General features: G+C 38.1%; 1 protein-coding gene across 1 annotated transcript in view; it reads right to left on the bottom strand.

Annotated features, from left to right (window-relative positions):
• The window catches only part of LOC129764438 (uncharacterized protein DDB_G0283697), a 342,339-nt gene extending 323,393 nt beyond the window's left edge, over nucleotides 1-18,946 (bottom strand). The window contains exon 1 of the mRNA XM_055763512.1: nucleotides 17,813-18,946. The gene's annotated coding sequence lies outside the window, so the exon portion shown is untranslated. The remainder of the gene's footprint in view (nucleotides 1-17,812) is intronic.
• Between the last annotated feature and the right edge of the window lie 732 nt (nucleotides 18,947-19,678).

Genomic DNA, 19,678 nt, shown 5'->3' with positions numbered 1-19,678 from the left:
GACGTTTTGAAACTCAGCTACCGAGAAGGTCAATAGTTCTCTCGAGACTCAGAAATTCTAATGAAACCATCCACGCTAAGCTACAAGACGATCTGATCACTCTACGTTTCCAGATTCCTCAGTACGCGGTTGTGTCGAATTCTGAAGATGTACTGGCAATTCCTACTTGCTTTGCTCGATCGTTGCCTATTCAAGGTTCTCTGACGAAGCCCTACATTACACTCCTGTGAACGTTCCGAATAACGACCGTTACTAGAAGCCATGCATCCAGAAGCATCTAAGGTCATATCTGTTGTGCACTGGATAGAAAGATATAATAATAATAAATAATAAAAAAGAAACATGAGAAACACGCTATGGAAATTACAGACCAATCGGATGAAAAGATGAGCAAGCTATAATAGCATGAGCCATTCCCCGCAGCGAACACATCATTCTTCGTGAGAACACCGACTGGACAACATCGTTGCTGGGCGAGCTGGACAGCTAGGGATCGAATGCCTTTCTCAAGGTAATGAGGGTGGAGGTGGAGGCGTAATGCAGGAAAAGTAAAGTTTTCCAAGGGCCTTTTTCAAGGCTAGAGACGAATGAACTGAAAAGGTCTCTATAATACTAAACCTGAACCTGAACCCGCAGCGAACATTCTGACAACGAACGTGGATCGGACAACATCTGGAAAGCAGCAGCAGCGAATACCAAGGCGAAAATCGAAGCGGCGTCAAACAGAAGCAACGGTAGCATACACCGGCCTTCTATTAGTGAAAGCAGTCAATATCACGAGCAAAGCATTTCGGATACGCTCTATCTGCTAGAAAAACGAGAACGCGTTTGCTTGGCATCGAAAAAGTGGTTTGGTGATATTTCCCCCATGGCAGCGATCACCGAGGCGAGCATCGAAGCTAATCCAAGAATCTATCGAGCTGTGCCTCGCATCGGTCTACTTCTATAGCAGCAGCAGTAACATAACGAGCTGAACATTGTCGGCACTCTCTCTCTCTCTCCGCAGATAGCGCGAGGATGCGCTTCCATTGAGCTGAGAGAGTGTTGCAGTGTTGAATGGAATCAACGTACGAAGAAGGCCGAAGAAGGTACCTTCGTACCATAGTTGAAGATGGATTAGTCTACGTTAACCACCTCATCGCAAAGTCAAAAGTAACTCTTCTGGGAAACTCAAACTAGTCTGCTTATCTAAGCTGGTTTTTTGCAGCACTTCTCCTCGCACATTTGTCCCAAAAACTGCCAACTGCAACCACTCTCGTAACGAAGGGGTTCTTTTGATCGGAACCGACAATTGTTATTCATTGGTTGTTCGTTGGAGTTAGCATGCAACGGGAGGTTCAATATGGGCTTATGTCACAGACCCAGAAAATCCCGCGGATATAATTTCTTAGGGAATTGACACAGAATTGATTATACGGACCTAACCGGCTAGTAAATCGCTCTAGCTTTTGGACTGCTGTAGTACATCCATTGGACGAGACCTCGTTACAAAAGATTTTGAAGAAAGACCTGTTACCTGGACCTGATTTACTGGACTTACGATTCTACTAGATCCCATATTCGCTTTACGCTATGCTGGTTCGAAGATTTACTTTCAATACGAAGCCTGCTAACCGTACACATCGTCTAATGTGTCTTCTCATCGCAGCAGAACTTGAGGAAGTAAGCAAATGATTAGTTCGAATTACAAGGGCCTTTCGAACTTGCTGTGCGCAAGTGTTTCCTCATATAGCTTGTGCTATCAACCTTAAAGACGAAGAAGTCTACTGAGGACTTTGAGTTGATCTTGCGCCACTGATTTTGTTTTTTTTTAAATTTTGTTTCCCATTTGTTTATTCATTTAGGCTCATTAGCATTTTAGCTGTAACAGAGCCGGGTTTTAATCGTGTACATGTACATTAGGGTGGCAGCGAAAATGGTCAAGTCAAATTTCAAAAACCGACCATGAACATTTTGTTTATTTGCCCAAAAAAAATACCTGGGCAAAATTTCAGCTCAATCGGACATGATTTAGGGGTGCCTCAAAGCGCACAAAGTTTTGATTATTTGATTCTCGAAAATCTTCCATAGGGGGAGTAAAGGAAATTTGGAAAATCGAAATTTTTTTTCAATGCCAAATGACTTAAAAATGCATAAAACGTCGAGATATGGTGTCATCTTGAAAAAAAACTTTTGGCCGAAAATCGACCTTTTTTTTTTAGAGTGGCAATGAAGGTATGGGAAAAAATAATGATCGAATTTAAAGAACCGACCGTGTACATTATGTTTATTGGCCCATGAAATGACCTTTGCAAAAATTAAGCTCAATCGGACATGATTTAGGGGTGCCTCAAAGCACTCAAAGTTTTGATTTTTTGATCACTCAGGCTAAGTCCCAAAAGGTCGATTTTCGGCCAAAAATTTTTTTTTCAAGATGACACCAGATCTCGCCGTTTCATGCATTTTTAATTAATTTGGCATCGAAAAAATAAATTTCGATTTTCCAAATTTTTTTGATTTGTTTTTTTTTGATTTTCGATGATCAAAAAATAAAAACATTGAGCGCTTTGAGGCACCCCTAAATCATGTCCGATTGAGCTGAGACTTTGCAATAAATGTTTCTATGGTGTAAAGGCACTCCACCCCTCTCTCTAAGGGGGGCTGCCATACAAATGAAACACAAATCTCTGCATTACTCGAGAATTAATCAAGCAAACGAAACCAAATTTGGCATGTGGAGGTTTTAGGATGCAATTAATGTTTTTACGGTGGTTAGATACTCCTCCCCCTCTCTTAGGGTGGGCTGCCATGCAAATGGAATACAAATTTTTGTATTACTCGAGAACTAATCAAGTAAATGAAACCAAATTAAGTATATGGAGGTTTTAGGGCGCAATAAATGTCTTTACGGTGGTTAGACACTTCACCTTCATCTTTAAGGGGGTGGGGGGCGCTGCCATACAAATGAAACACAAATTTCTACCTTACTCGAGAATTAATCAAGCAAATGAAACGAAATTTTGCATGTGCAGTTTTTAGGGTGCAATAAATGATTCTATGATGGTTGGAAACTTCTCCCCCATCACTTAGGGGGAGGGGGGCTGCCATACAAATGAAACACAAATTTCTGCATGAGTCGAGAACTAATCAAGTAAAAGAAACCAAATTTGGCATGTGAAGGTTTCAGGATGCAATAAATGTTTCTATGGTGGTTCGAAACTCCTCCCCCTGTTTTGGGGTGGGCTGTCATACAAATGAAAAACAAATTTCTGCATACCTCGAAAACTAATCAAGCAAATGGAGCCAAATTTGACATGTGAAGATTTTAGGGGGCACGAAACGTTTCTATGGTAAATAGCACTCCTCCCCCTCTCTAAGGGGAGAAGAGGGGAGGGGTCTGTCTTTATTCTATCATATTTTCTGTATCAAACATTTATTCCAAATAACGGAGAAACATGTTATTTGCAAGTGGATGTAAAATTTTGAACGAGAATTGTGTCTGAAAATAATCTGATATTATAATTATGAGTTTTGGTATAAATACTAGGATTTTTTTTCAGTAAAAGATAAATTCAACGAGTTCGATTAGAAGATCAATCAATGAACAGTTCTGCGATTGGACTCATGAACTTGCGCTTAGTAATAAAACGTGAATGTTTGAAGGTATTGTTAACAAAAAACAAATTTTGGGCGGGACGAAGTTGGCCGGGTCAGCTAGTGGTTCTTTAAATTAAAAAACACAGTAGTAATAGTCATTTAGGCGTAAGAGTATTTTTTTTCTGTTCCATTAAATTATGGTAAATCACACAGTAGTAGAGATTTAGGCGTAAGGGTATTCTTTCTGTTCTTCCATTGTTCAGCAGACCAGACAGCGGAGGCAGTTGATATGATCATTGTTGTGTTATTCATAGCGCAACAGGCCGATGTTTCTTGCAGAGCAGAGCAGTTGTATGGATGAATCGATCTTCGTTCCACCGTGGATCGATCTCCATCGCTAAAGATTGTTACGTGGACGTAGTTATTCTATAACAACACAAAGGTGGTCAATTGAGGGCTCTGAGTTTGAATTCATGATCGACCTGATTTTGTTGACCAGATCGAAATGCTGATCAAGAATTATGCTCAGTACATGATGCGTGAATTGGTAGATTCACTAATCCAAATCCAAATTTTGAGGTTTTTTTTACATTATCACCTATGAAAACAATGCCATTGATTTTTTTACAAAACGACACGAACTTTCAGACAACCCTAAATTTTATATGATCGTTAGAGGTTTACAACGTTCATTCAACATAACACAATTAAATTCCATCATAAATAAATTTGATATAAAACCGCGTCACATTCTGTAATAAATAATCGCTGACAAGTTATTCATAATTCGTTACACAGAGCCGAAGGGAATGAATTAGCATTCTAAAAAACAAAATACCGCCAAATTTGACTACCAATAAATCACCAATAAACTATACTCTTATCATGATCGTCCTGGCCGTATATTTTGGGGAGATCACTATCATCCGGTTGCCGACGGTGTTATTTCGCGTCCCGGAAATAGTCGGGGAAATGTATATCTCAATTCAAAATCAATGTCTATGTTTGGAGGTCCTCCTTCTACACTTACTCATTCCTCAGAACAGGCTTTTTGAGATCTGTCCGATTGGATCTGTACACATTGTGCCACCACCAAAACGCAAAAGCCATGCCTGTCTGATTTGACGAATCGATGACGAATGTGAACTATCTGCGAGGGGCCACAAAAACGAACCCACAACAACCACGAATAATTAATGTCAACACACGAAGGTTGCTGCCTCATTTGCATGGATATTTCAGCAGATAAAATGACGTGTAATTCGCTAACCTTTCTATTTTTTTTTCTCTACCACTCACATAATTCATTTTTTTGACCGGTCTTATGTAGCTACGCACAGGTCTCCGACACTTGTTGGAAGCCATTCGTCAGCAGTGGTGGGCTCCGAATTGCAATCAGTCGGCATAATTTGAAGCTCTAGTTAGTGTCGTACCCTACAGCACCGGCCGGTTGAGTGTGTGTGGATGAGGTTTAGCAAAAAAACGACCATAGCTTGATAAAGACCGCCCGGGGTTGTTGCTAAAAATACGCTGCAAAGCTCACAGCCGACCGGTGGAGGTGATTAATTAGTCTGGCATCGCTGAGCTTTCGGATGGGCTGTATGCGACCGATGTTTTCGCAGCAAAAACCTACAGCAAAACAACAAGCCGAACGTGGATTCCGTGTTGAACGCGCGTCACGAGTCGCCTCTGAGTACAGTATGGGAGGAAGTTTGGCAGCAGCAAATGACACGAACAACCTCCAACATCAGCGTTTATTGTGCATACAACAGGTACTAATCGTCAACACGTTGGGGACGTGTCAATCGGTTGCATCCACCGCCACCAAACGCAGGTAGCAGCACTTTGAGGCAATGTTGTCGCGATGTGTGTGGTGTTTGATGTTGGCAGCTTTCGTGCGTGGTCGAAAGTCAACGATCGTCTGTGAGGGTGGACCTTGGCTAGGTTCGTTCGACTGATTGAGTATTTTTTATCTAAATTTTCGCAATGCTTTACGATAGGTTGTGAATGAACTACTGGATGAAATCATCGTGATTCAGATAATACAGACATGGCTTACAAGGATATAGTTTGGATCACAAATTCTATACAACTTTAATATAAACGATTGTTACTAAACTTGAAAATTAACTACAAATGCAAGTGTAAACCCGATTTGTCTGCATTCATTATCATTTCAGGTAGAGTAGTGCGGGGCAAAAGTGCGCACTGGCCTTTTTGAAACAAACGAGCATAAAATTTCGACAACAGTGCATTCGTTTGATACATTATTACACTTGCAGCTCACACATATAAACATGATACATTTCATGAAAGTGGCAAAAAGTTATGAGGTAAAAAGAGTTTTGTGATGTTTTGATATATTTTTTTCAATTTTGGGGATGACGAAGTAAATCCTAAAATAACTGGAAAGTTCGAAACTACACCGTCAAAGAAACCTTCATTCTAGAGTAGATGATAGTGCGTATTCGTTTTTGTGAAAAAGTTCAAGAGCTTTTTTTTAAAATTCAATAAGTTCAAAAATTGCTTTTGGGGCAAAGGTGCGCAGTGGCTGTGTGACAAGATCGCACCAGCATTTTGCTCTCAAAAAAATTATAAAATGTTTTCAACCAAATTTTCAACGGGATCCACAAACAGAAAACTGATTCAAATCCATTCCAGAAATGTTGTCGGGCCGACAGAGGATTCGGGAGGGACTTTCGAAGCGTCGGATTGAGGCCTCGGTATTTTTGAATCAGCTCTGAGGAAGAGGCTCATATCAGTAAGTGATTTATTATTTGAATCTTCTTTTATTGATATTTCTACTTCTGCTGGGATGTGCCAACGAGCACCTAGGGCAGTCTCCAACACGAATTCAACCAAGTTGCAAAACTGGTGGAAAAGGATTGGGCTTCTAGCTTCATGAGGAACCATCGTCTGTCTCTTCGAACCCCAAAACAGCGATGATTTGGTGTCCGTTCCTAACGATTTAATTCAAGAACGGAGCAACGGATTTAAACAGTCAGTATCAGGATTGATGCGTCTTAGTCTTCATCAGGTTTATATGTCAAAAAATTAAAATTATATACCGCGAGTATAGATCATGTACATAAAAAATAATTTTCATGGGAACTTGAGGGTTCGGAATGACTTATTTCAATATATCAATTGTGGGTGGGACGAAGTTTGCCGGGTCAGCTAGTTTGTTAATAAAAACGAATTCTGTTTCAAATGTTGGACATTTTCGGATATCTTAATTGTCAATTTCCTCCCTCCCAAAAATTTTTCACGTGGTATCTTCGACCATAACACTCACTCATCTCCGCCCATAAAACATCATACAGCACCCCCTCCTCCCCACTGGATGGTGGCTTCACACTCTGTTAATGATGCTTCTCCCGCTGGTAATGATGAAGCATTTATTTTTGTTACAAGTTACCTCAGAAATACAATTCAATAAGTGCACACTTTTGCCCCGTACGGTGCGCACCTTTGCCCCCACTATGGGGCAAAAGTACGCATTTGTCATTTTGTATTAAAATAGGTTTTTGTCCAACTAAAAAAAACTAGAGAAATTATTGTGCTACGTTTCAAAGGTAATATATACAGTTAAAATTTGGTCAGCAAACTGAATTTTATTTGCTTTTATTTCAAGAGTTTTTGGACTACAGTTAGGTGCGCACCTTTGCCTCGCACTACTCTAAATGTTTTCAACTCATTCACAGCCTTCATTGCTTAACCGATTTCCTAAATGGCGACAATAACACTACTCAATAATGATCCGGAAACGAGAAATCAGCTCTATCTCGCGATTGATAAGTCGCAAGATGATTGTAGAGTAGTTCAACTGAAGGATGTGGCGATGGCTACCACGACATCGAGCATATTGTCTGGTCGTGTGTCCTGTTCCATGCTGCTCGCTCTCAGCTCTCTAGAGCATTGAGAGCACAAAGCAGACAATCGGATATTCCCGTCCGGGATATCTTAGGTAGCCGTGATCCTGATCTTCTGGTTCATCTATATCTGTTCCTCAGAAACGCCGATGTCAACGTTTAATGATGTTTCCTTCGTTGTGTCCCTGTTTCATATCCCTCCTATCCGATCTATAAACTTTTACTTAGTCGCGGTAATACATACACGCACTCTTTACTTATACACTGGCCGAAGGTTGCGCAGTCCACTGATCATTCAACAATAGCCAAATGTTGTACCGCTCATGACAACTCTACACGAGCTGATGATTGTGCCGGCTAATGACTATTCTATCCTGGATTCCTCGAGTCGAAAAGACGCACCGCGCTAGATATGGGGTACAGACTAGGGGGACGCTGCTGATCCCAATTACGAAAACACTTGTAATACGAACCTCGAGCCAACCGCGAGTAATCGGTTACATATTACTAACATAGATAATAAGAAAAATTGTCAACAATTGAACCACCGGCCCCGTCAGGCTAACGCCATGATAAAAATATATATTTTGGAAAAAAAATTGAAGGACATTCATTACACTGTCTAGAAAGTATTAAACATCTATTCCGATAAGGTTTTGGGGGATTCACAAACTCTCTCTGGTAAACTTCGCATTATATCTTGGAAATTCGGTGGGTCAATCAGGGTTGCTTGTTGATTTCATCATTCTATCGTGTCTTCATTCAGCTTGGAAATTTCACAAATTTTCCCTATTGGTTGGAACTAAGGATAATCCGATGTATTGAGCTATGACCAAAATATCGAAGATCCTACGTGCTTTCAGTGTAGAACAATTACCGTTTTGTCTCATATTACGAACAGTCTCAAATTCCGAACACTTCATTTTTAAATATAAATTTACTAAACTTTTATGTTATAATTAATTGAATAATGAAAACACAGACATTCTATGAAGTATAGACTTCATTTTGACATCATTTACAGGTATCAATACAGTCTATAATTTATAATATTAGACATTTGCAAAAAGGTGACAGTCAAAACCAATGATAAAATGTTTGCGTTAGCAAATTCCGTAAAAAACAAGCATCGTTAATTTTTCAGTTTTTGTAGTTGTTCAACTGTTTTGATTGCTGTTTTCATGTTAAGTGCTAGAGAATGTAAGAACCTACAATAACCGGGCTAAAAAAGTTATATTTTATGCAGAAATCTTCATTGAAATCAATATGTAGTGTTCGGAATATGAATCAAATTTCGACGCATGATTCAAATTCCGAACACTTCATTTTCAAATGTAAATTTACTGAACTTTAATGTTATAAATAATTGCATAATCAAAACCCTGAAATTCTTTGGGTTATAGCCTTCATTTCAACATCATTCACAGGTATCGATACAGCCTATAATTTATAATATTGAGCATTTGCAAAAAAGTGACAGTCAAAACCAATGATTAAATTTTTACGTTAGCAAATTCTGTAAAAAACAAGCATCGTTAATTTTTCTGTTTTAGTAGTTTTTTCAACTATTTTGTTTGTTGTTTTTATGGTAAGTGCTTGAATTTGTACGAATCTACAATAAATGGATGAAAAAACGATATTTTCAGAAATCTTTATTAAAATTAGTGTTCAAAATATGAATTAAGTTTCTACGCATGATTCAAATTGCGAATACTTCATTTTTGAATGTGGATTTACTGAACTTTCATGTTAGAAATAATATAATCATCAAAACCTTGACATTTTTTTGGTTATAGATTTCATTCTAACATCATTTACAGGTATCGATACCGATATAGCGCCCTTGGTCCCGAAACCATGTAAACTATAAAAAGCAAATATAATCAATAATTACGGAAGCAAAATCCAATTTTTTTTGCGAGTATAACATTTTTCCAAAAAAATTCTAGCTAATTGACTTTAATTTGATATATCGATCATATGAATCGGTCCAGTAGTTCAAAAGTTTTGTTTTTTTTTTTAAGAAATGCATCTTTGCTGTTCGCAATTTGAGGTAATGTGTTCGGAATATGAGTCAGTGACAAAAATGGTGTTCGGAATTTGAGACAAAAGTGACTAAACATATTTTTAGTTTTTCACCATGAATATTCATTTGTAAATCAATTTTATTGTAGTCAAATTAAAAAGAAGGCTCTATTGTATCCAAAAATCAATCTAACTTCACGAAAGAGTACCATTTTAGTAATGAGACACTATTTAATGACCATCAAAGCTTAAGTGTTCGGAGTCAAACAAAACGAACTGGGTATTTTCAAGGGGTCTGCGTGCTGGCACCACATCATATCAGGATATTTCAAAACTAGAATTTTGTAGATTCAAAATGATGTGCATTTCATCTCCATTTCATCACAAACTTCAAATATGTATTTTAAGTATTTCACCTTGTTTCTCTCATTATTTTAGATTTTTTTTTTAATTTGATTAAATATGATAAATAAGGCTCTTCCCTACAATAAACTAAAGTTGACTCATAATTTTTTTATTGGTAATTTATTCTAAAAACATTTATTTACTGGAATGAGCTCACTGAAGACACTAAAATCGACTCTTCTTCCTTGTGATACTCTAAATATACCGTGCGGTACGGTTTCTGACATAGGACTATGTCTTTGATTTCTTTCTATATAGGTAACGATTAATTAAAAGTTTTCAAACGCATATAACTCAAAATGGTTATTGCGACATATGTTGTGTTATGTATCATTGGACAGGAAATTTATCCATTTTTTGCTTGAAACATGAACTGTGAATATAGTAAAAAAAAGTTAACAATTTGACGATTTAATTGGGTATGTTTTCTTTCGATTGCACTATCCACTCGCTTCCTTCTCGACGCAACGAGCATTATTTTTGCCTAAATTCGGGCGTTAACTCAGAATGTGAGTTAATACGTAAAATGGATTATTCTCCATTTACCGATAATATTAATTTTATAGTATATTGTATGTTGTCCAATTAAAATGAACTCAATTTATGTTTTTATCGTGTAGATCTCACTACTAACAATTTGCGTAATTGTCCAGGATGTCATAATATCGAGAATGTTGTTTGGTTATCTAAAAATGCAATAAATAAATTTAAATGGCTGCTGATTTAGAAGTTCGAAAGGGTATACCCACGTAAATCAGATTATGATAGCTTGAGTAGTCGCGATCTTACAGGGCTATAAAGTTATTACAAACAATGTTCCGGACAACGTGGTAACGAAGGAGATAATGCTATTTTATCTACAATATATTTTTGTAGTCATAGATTGATGTGACTCAGGTTTATATTTATGTAGGACTTAACTATTTAGACTTATGTTTAAAAATGATACATGATGACTCTTTGTCTTCTTCTGCATGGTGGAATTAACAGAAGAAGAGGGTAGTAATGGCTTTAATGGTATTTTTGTGTACATTTTTGAACAGAATGTGGTGCCGAATTCTACCACGTTATGTCATCTAACCCGTTTAAAGGATACAAATACATACAGGAAACGGTTTTTCGAGAGCATCCATTTGATGTATCAAAAGAGAAAAAAATACAGATTTTGAACAATGAAAAACTCAATTTAAATGCAATTACTACACACAATCACAGTCCTATGTCAAGATCCCGTCCATGCCCCTAGGCTCAGACACATCAACTTTTTTAAAGTTGCTCTCCGTGATTGTTCAACTTTGGGAAACCTGAGAAGACATATCTTTCCATCTCGGAAAATAGGATATTAAATCATGGGAAAATTGTTCACCTTACAACCGGAGCTCCCAGAATTCAGGAAAATGTAATTCTTGAAAAGCTTTATGTATTCATCCGACGATCTTATTATAGGCAAGACGAAGAAGAACGATGGATTTAAAATACAAAAGGTCATAGAGAAATTTATAACCAATATCAAATTACTCTATGACTACTTAAAATTCAATTCATCGTTCTTTTTGAGGATCCGGCATGGTTTTGACGAACTCCTGATTAGCTAAAAGATTATAATTTCCAGGTCGGCTAGCATAATTTTCTTCAATTTTTTCATTAGTTTTTCTGGACTGGAGGGAGCCTTTTTTTAAATATTTCTTCTTGAAAACTGAGGATTGTTTACATAACATATAAAAAAATTAGGAAGGTTTTTTTTTCGTTTTTGAGTTATGATTTTTCAAAGCTAAGATTAAGTAGAGACTTGAATCAATTTCGTGATTACTTTTGTATCTCTTTAAAATGCATTAATAGGTATTCTGAATAATTACTTCGATGATTATTTCATGGAGAATGTTGTGTCGAGCAGGTTTCTACTAGAGTAGCTCGCTATATCGGCGAAATTTCTATACGATGACGGAACCTTAGTTGTTACGTCCATCTGCAGTGTGTATTTTCTATTATTTCACGAACACGATTTTAATTATAACGGCACTCATCCGGCATGAAAACCACACCGAACAGTTTTTTTTATTGCGGATGCAATGTTGTTTCTTGAGATACGGGTAGGTTTGCAACTGACCACTAATGCACACATTTCTTGTTGACGAAGCATTTAGCTCGAAATGATCATCCATAAGTTGACATGATTTTCATCACACAATCATCTTTAGCGATGAGTTTCGGAGAATGTTCGCTTCAAATGGTCAAGTGGTTTTAGTTCTTGAGTAAATTTGATCTAGTAAGGATGTAACCCAAGATCACTTCGCAAAATACGCCACAATGAGGTTTGGGAGATGCCCAATGGATTTACTTGCGGCTGCGATATTTTCGTTGCACCGTGCGGGGCGGCCTCTCGTTGGTACGGGAACATCTAACGGCGAAAATGCAGACTCAAATTTGGTCACTGAACTTCGCACAATCTGCCGGCTGGGATGATTATTGCCGTCGAAAATTGAAGTAAGGCTTGGTATAAACATTACGTTACGCTAACCATCAACCTCACTAAAACAAAGTATATGGTCTTCCATTCGCCACGAAAAAAAATACCTCAACACCGTGATCCATGTGTGGGAATCCTGACTATTGAAAAAGTCTTCTCTTTCACATACTTAGGATTGTATTTAGATTCTGCCCTTTCCTGGGATACTCACATTAAACATGTATCGAGTAAAGTTGCAAGTTTATGTGGTCTCATGAAAAGAGTACGCTGTTTTATACCAAAAAGAGCATTGTTACAGTTTTATTTTGCATGCATCCACTCCATCCTCCAATACTTAATTGTAGTCTGGGGTCATGCTGCCAAATCAAAATTGAAAAAAATTCAAACGCTGCAAAATAGATGTGTGAAAGTAGTTTTCAATCTTCCTCACTTATATCCGACAGTTGCGCTTTACACCACTGTACAAAATAGAATTATTCCTATTTCAGGCTTATGTGATATTCAAAGTATCATGTTTGTTCATAATGTTTTGCAGAACCGTAATTTTCACCATAATATCACATTCCCTACTCGAATAAACCTTCTGAATACGAGAAATGCAAATGACTTAATGAGAACCAGAGCTTTTACGAAATTGGGACTCACGCGCATAAAAAGTTACGGTCCATTAAAATTCAACGTGCTTCCCAACAATCTGAAAGCAATAAGCAATAAACATATTTTTAAAAATAAGCTGAAACAGTATATGACGATCCACATAAATCAATATATTCTGTAAATGTGCCGACCATCTTATGTATATGTATGCTTCGGTTAATAATATTTTCCGTCATTTTTCTTTTTCCTGCGTCGTTCTAATGTTGTATAATATGGTGGATCCCTTCAAAGGAACTCTAATGTTCCACTGGGATTTCACATGTTTTGTTTACTTCGTTTGTTGTTATATTCTCCGCTATCTCTTCTTATGTTTGTTGTCTGTTAGCAAGAGTCCACTACCAGGTGTACCAGGGTACCAGGGTACCAGGTTAGCAAGAGTCGAACTTTCTGGTGTGGGGGTTAGTGGAGGGTATAAAAAAAAAAAATCAGGCAGCTCGCACCCCTTTTAAAATTGAGCCCACGGTAAAAAGGCGTTCGATGAACAGTGCCTTCCTGAACGAACTGCAACGTACATTCGATTACTGTATTGAACTGTTTCATCATGACCAAGGTGCCCTACCTTATTTTGCATCCTGTGATAACTGTGATAAACTGTGATAACAAACGGAATAAGCTTAGTTTAGCAGCCATGACAATTTCATGATTATCATCTTGGCTCAGGAAACACTCCTCTTTCGGTCCCAGAATCGAAGCTAGCTACTCAATGATATAAGGGCGAGTGAATTTATTTAGGAATGAACATTGAATTCTGTTACGTAACGATCACGGCTATACCACACCTTTCTGGTAAAATTGTAAATAACAACAAAAAAGTAATCTACAGAGAACAGCTCTATGTAAATTTTCGTCTGCAGAAAATAAGGTTCTCATCGTTACCGAGTAATTTTTTGGGCTATTTTTCGTTACGTAAGTGTTTTACCATCACTTCTTATCGGGTTTATTGAATTAGCGGTGAAGATTTCTCATTTTTACTCCAGAAGTTTGGTTTATGCCATTATGTGTGAAATACAACATCATTCAAATGTCCACCTAGGGCTTCCTCGCACACCTTGATCCGGAACAGGTAATTTTCGATGACTTTTCGGCACATATGGGGCGGTATCTCGGTCATAACTTCACGAATGTTGTCTTTCAAATGTTCAAGAGTTTGCGGAGAGTTGGCATAGACACGGTCTTTCGCATAACCCCACAAAAAAAAGTCTAGCGGGTTCAAATCGCATGATCTGGACGGCCAATTGGCATCACCAAAACGCGAAAGTATGCGTCCCTCAAATTTCGTTCGCAATATGGCCATGTTCGGTCGTGTTGTGTGGCACGTGGCACCGTCCTGCTGAAACAACATGTCATCCGTATCAATATCTTCAATTTGTGGCAAAAAAAATCGGTTAACATGGGGCCATAGCGCTCACCATTCCCAGTTACCGTCTCGCCGTCCTCATTTTCAAAGAAATACGGCCCGATGACTCCACCAGACCATAATGCGCACCAAACAGTGACTTTTGGCGGATGCAATGGCCTCTCAACAATTACGTGTGGATTTTCTGAGCCCCATATACGGAAATTTAGGGTGTTCACATAGCCACCGAGTTCGAAATGTGCCACATTGCTGAAGAAAATTTGATGCGAAAATTCAGCATTTTGCTGCTGTTGTTCGTTCACCCAATCGACGTATGCCAGACGCATTCCATGGTCACCACGCTCTAATTTTTGTACCAGTTGGACTTTATATGGATGTAGGTGCAAGTCCAAATGCAAAATTCGCCACAATGATGTGTTTGACAAGCCCAATTGCTGAGCACGCCCTGGAATCGAAGCATTCGGGTCATCCTCCACACTGGCAGCAACAGCAGCAATATTTTCGGCCGAACGCACATTACGATGATGCACAGGCTTCACAATATCCGATACGGATCCAGTTTGTTCGAATTTACGCACTACATTAGCGATTGTGTGCTCTGTAGGCCGTCCATGACAACCAAAATCCGTCCGTAACGCTCGAAAAACATTTGCCGGTTTTTCATCATTTTTATAATATAATTTAACAAAATTAACACGTTGTGCGATGCTAAAACGATCCATATTGTAAAATGGCAGACATTCAACTAACGATATGACGCTTTGGTTGACAGCTATGTCAAACGGTTGTCAGCGCAGGGCTGTATACTTTCGGAAGCCCGTAATGGAAAACCCTGTATATATACAGCCATTTCATGCCAAACCGATATAGTGGTTCTCAGATTTTCGTGCAAAGTGGTAGTTTTGTTCTTTATCGCGAAACATTAGACCCATTTTTTTTTTTTATTTTTTCATTTCCATTTTAGGGTGGTCCGAAAAATTAACTTTTTCCTTATTTTTCCAAAAATGACTTCGTAACTTTTGAACTACTGGACCGATTCAGATGTTCGACATATCAAATTAAAGCTTAGCTTGTCTTTTTTGGAAAAATATTAAACCTGCAAAAAGTTTGAATTCTGTGCTCGTTATTATTGATTGTATTCGTTTTCCATTGTTTTCATAGTCTCGGGACCAAGGGCGCTATATTTGTTTATATTTTTTTCTGAAAAGCTGAGGATTTTTCACATAACATATGTCGAAACCAAAGAGGCGTTTTTTTCGTTTTTGAGTTATGATTAAGTTAACCGATGGTTCGAAAAATAATTTTTTTCCTTTTTTTTGCAACACGAAAATTCATAACTTTTGATCTACTGGACCGATTCAGATGATCGACACAAAAAATAAAAGCCAATTTGTGCTGATACAGCGCGGACTGGATTATATACAGTTTTTGATTTCTTTTCACTGTATATAATCGAATCCTGTATATAATCGAGTGAAAAAAAATTGTTTTTTTGCATGTATTTTTCGTTTTTTTTGAAAATAAAAGAGGAATTTGATTTTTGATTCATTCCCTTAAAGTCAGAAAGCATGCAAGCAAAGCAAAGTCTCACATGAAGAAAATAAAGTTATCAAGATTATCTCAGGAGGTGATAGGCGATCATATTTTATGAAAAAAATCCTCCTACGCATATGTTCGAATTTCAACAATGACAGAGTTACAGAACCTTTTTTTTGTTTCGGACTCTGTTGCCTTAAACTGGCTCTACATTAAAAAATATGCTACGGAAGACGATTATGGTGCTTTCATTTGAGAAATGAGTGCAGGATAGATGGAGCAACTAAGTTCATGGATTTTAATAACATTTTGGAAGTGAAAAACTTAAAAGTTCATAATTTTTAATGTGTTATTATTAATTTAATTTCTAAAAATTTTATTAAACTAGATTGTTTCTGTCAATCAAATTGAAGTTATTGAACCGCTCTACAATTTCGTGGTGGAAATTCAAGCAAAACCTTCAAAAATCACGATTTTTACCCCATTGTACATGTAATAGCCACTTAAACTTCACCTTACCGTTGAAAGGTTACATTTCTTCTTGAAATTAGCCACATTTTAAATATAAAAAAAAATCCAAACTGTATATAATCGAGTCCAAAATTGTATATAATCGAATCACATATAATCGAGTCTACATAATTTTTGTGAAATACACGAAAAAAATTATCTTATTGAAAAAAAAAAAACGATTTTCTCAATAAATACTTACAATACACAGAGAGCAGTAATTAAATTTCACACGGAACCTGGTAAAAGCGTACTAGAAATATTGCAGTTGATAATGCGCCGCATGCCACTGAGCGTGGGTCGAATTTGCATCTATTTCCTAAATCATCCCCGTATTGACATGGGTTAACACCCTGTGACGTTTCTTTTTTATCCAAAAGTTGAGAAAAATTCAGCATGAGCTGAAGCATTCATTTGAATTGCTATTAATTCCGTATAGACAGTGTATTGGATCTGGAAGAAATTAGAAATAATAAAATCAACAAATATTCAAATAACATATTAGAGAATTTGTTCACACCACCAGTTCCGATTCTTCATTGACAAACTATGTATCTTGCCATAATGTGTGTCAATCCTTATTAAGACTCAATAACAACAATAAGTGTGCTAGTGGTAGTCGCCACAGGTCCTAGTGATAAGTCGTAAATTTTTAAGCGTTTCAACTTGCGTAACAGTAAACATTCATTTGCAAATTGTTAACATCCATTGCGACTGCGATAGTGCACATATCAGCTAGACATTAACTAGTAGGTAGACAGTTTGGCAAACATCATGCCATATTCACAGGCAAAAAGCGAACCGCTACTACCGGAATACTGTTTTACTCGTTCTGATAACTAAAAATCCAATGAATTGAAATGCGTTTCCTACATTGCTCTACTCAGTGGTAGAAGTATAGTTGTAACATACTATTTTTTTTCGCTATTTTCTAGCAGATTGTCAATACTTTTTATATTAGTTAACCAAACTAAACTTAAAAATAAAGCATTCTGTTGCAAAAATAATTTCTCATGAAAAATAATAGAAAAAGTAGCATGTTCTAAGCTCCTACCAGTCCAGCAATATTTAATGTTGACTTTCCACTAGGTCCAAGATGTATCACATATGAAAAGCTTTGGTCTCAACATATTAACAGTTTGGCATTTTAGAAATTCTGCTAAAATTTATTTTTAACGGAGGTCTGATGCAATCGGAATTATTGACGATTCCATTTTATCTCGTTTTTTCTATTTTGGTTCAAATCTTCACACCCGAATTTGTGAATGATCTCATTATTATTCAGCTATCAATTTCCATTTCTACATCGTAATGAGAATGTGGAAACCTAAAAGTATCGAACAACATCTTGGTTCAAGATCTACCATTCTCCTGCACTTCCATGAGCCACTCTCTTGCCGTACTTACTTAATCAGCCGATTAACACACAATCGATCGTTAGCGTTGAACTTAACAGTAGTTGCCCGGGTGTTTTTCTCACTTCCACAAAAAAACTCTCCCGCGATTTGAAAAAGTGGAACACAGAATCCCTAATTATTCAATTGCAATTTGTCACTATTGTACTCGGGTTTCCCTCACATTAATTGCACGAAAAAGTTTCCTTTTCACAGTCACTCCTCACTTATTTCTAACTTCACATCCGACTGTTGTAACTATTATGCTGAAAACAGCATTCCAGAGCTCTCTGCTTTCATTGCACCACGCATATTTTGCCTTGGCTTCTCGTTTCAGAATATTCCCCGCCACCCCTCGAATAGGATCCGCTTCAATCCGATGCACAGTAAAACTGATGACCGTTCATACTTTACGGACATGTTGCTTCTCATTAGCATATTCCATTGGGAGGCTTCGCGGAGGTGAAGTCACTTGGAGCCACTCGCGTAGGTTCAGGTTCTTCTGAAGCTCACAACAACACACCAAACCAAGCGAACACACTTCATACCGCGATGGGTTGCTTCTTCGTCAATGGAGCGGTCAACTGAGGAGAATACAGTTCACTTCACACGGTGATGAAACTTGTTTTTATTATCCTATTGCACCTTCCCCACTGTTTTCACTTCTCTTTCACCATTTCTACATTCGGGTTAAAGGCGGAAAACCACCAACCAACCGAAATTACGCCATGCGCCAGAATCAACGCCACCGCCAAGCTGAGTAAGCCCGACTCAAGGAGTCCGACTGTGACTCCGGGGGTCACTTTCGGAGAATCAAAATATTGTGCGCTGCATTGCATAAGTCACATGTAAATCCACCCTTTATTTTCGATATCACCGCTTCCGAAATGCACTTGTGGGTTATCCCAGGACTCGTCGCTTCTTCACTCGATTACACACAAATAAACTGATCATCCAATCTCGGTGTTTTTGGCACACAAAAGGGCCCCCCTTCGGAACCGCGCGAAAAATCCAGACACAATCGGGTCATACACCACCGTTCACTCGAAAGTCGCTAGACGGACTGTCAGGTTTCGCTTTCGCTAACACTTGCGAGGCGCGACATAAGCATGAGACAATCCACTAGCTAAGCAACGGAGCCTCTCAACCCGTGGGGTAGCGGTCTTTCAATCTTCTCTTTCAGAACGCAGCAACAGCAGCAGCAGAGAGATGTCGCAGCATCATAAATTATGCTCTTCAACGCGCGAGTGCGCGAGAGGAGAATAGGCGTATTCTCCCGCTCTCCGGCTAGCCAAACTTGTATCATGTCGACCTCCCACCGGCCGTGTGCGAACTAACCGGATGGCTCGACCCCCATTGGGATGAAGGCACGATTGTTTTCATTCAGGTTCCACTGAACTGGTCATTCAGTTTGCAAGTTACTGCCAAAGACGGTACTCGTGAAGATCGTTTATCGGCGCTGCGCTGCGTTGTGTGTGTGTGCTGTTTTACTTTTTGATAGCACGCAAAATTGTACTTGTGCTCGCTATTTGACGTTCTTTTCACAGTTATTGCCGTCTGCTTAAAAGGGGGCGCTGATCTAAAGAGCCAAAGAATCGTGGGTTTTTTGACGATTTATTATGCCATTTGAGATTTAGTTTAGGGTTCCAATACGAGTCAAGGGTTAGAAGTTGAAGATGTATTTGAAAAAATAGGATTAAAAATATTGTTTTTGAACGCGCTGAAAATAGTCAGAAATTCAACTAAAGAGAAGTCACATATTGTAATATATCCGAAAACACTTCTTCTTGTACGAAAACACACTATATCTTGTACTTTTTATATATTTACTAACTGATCCGCGATCACGCGTATTCTAGAGCTTGCCACTCAGAATGCA

This window comes from Toxorhynchites rutilus, chromosome 2 (assembly GCF_029784135.1).
Source record: "Toxorhynchites rutilus septentrionalis strain SRP chromosome 2, ASM2978413v1, whole genome shotgun sequence".
Classification (NCBI taxonomy): Eukaryota; Metazoa; Arthropoda; class Insecta; order Diptera; family Culicidae; genus Toxorhynchites; species Toxorhynchites rutilus.
Note: the sequence above shows the minus strand (reverse complement) of the source record. Positions and strands in the feature narration are given on the sequence as shown.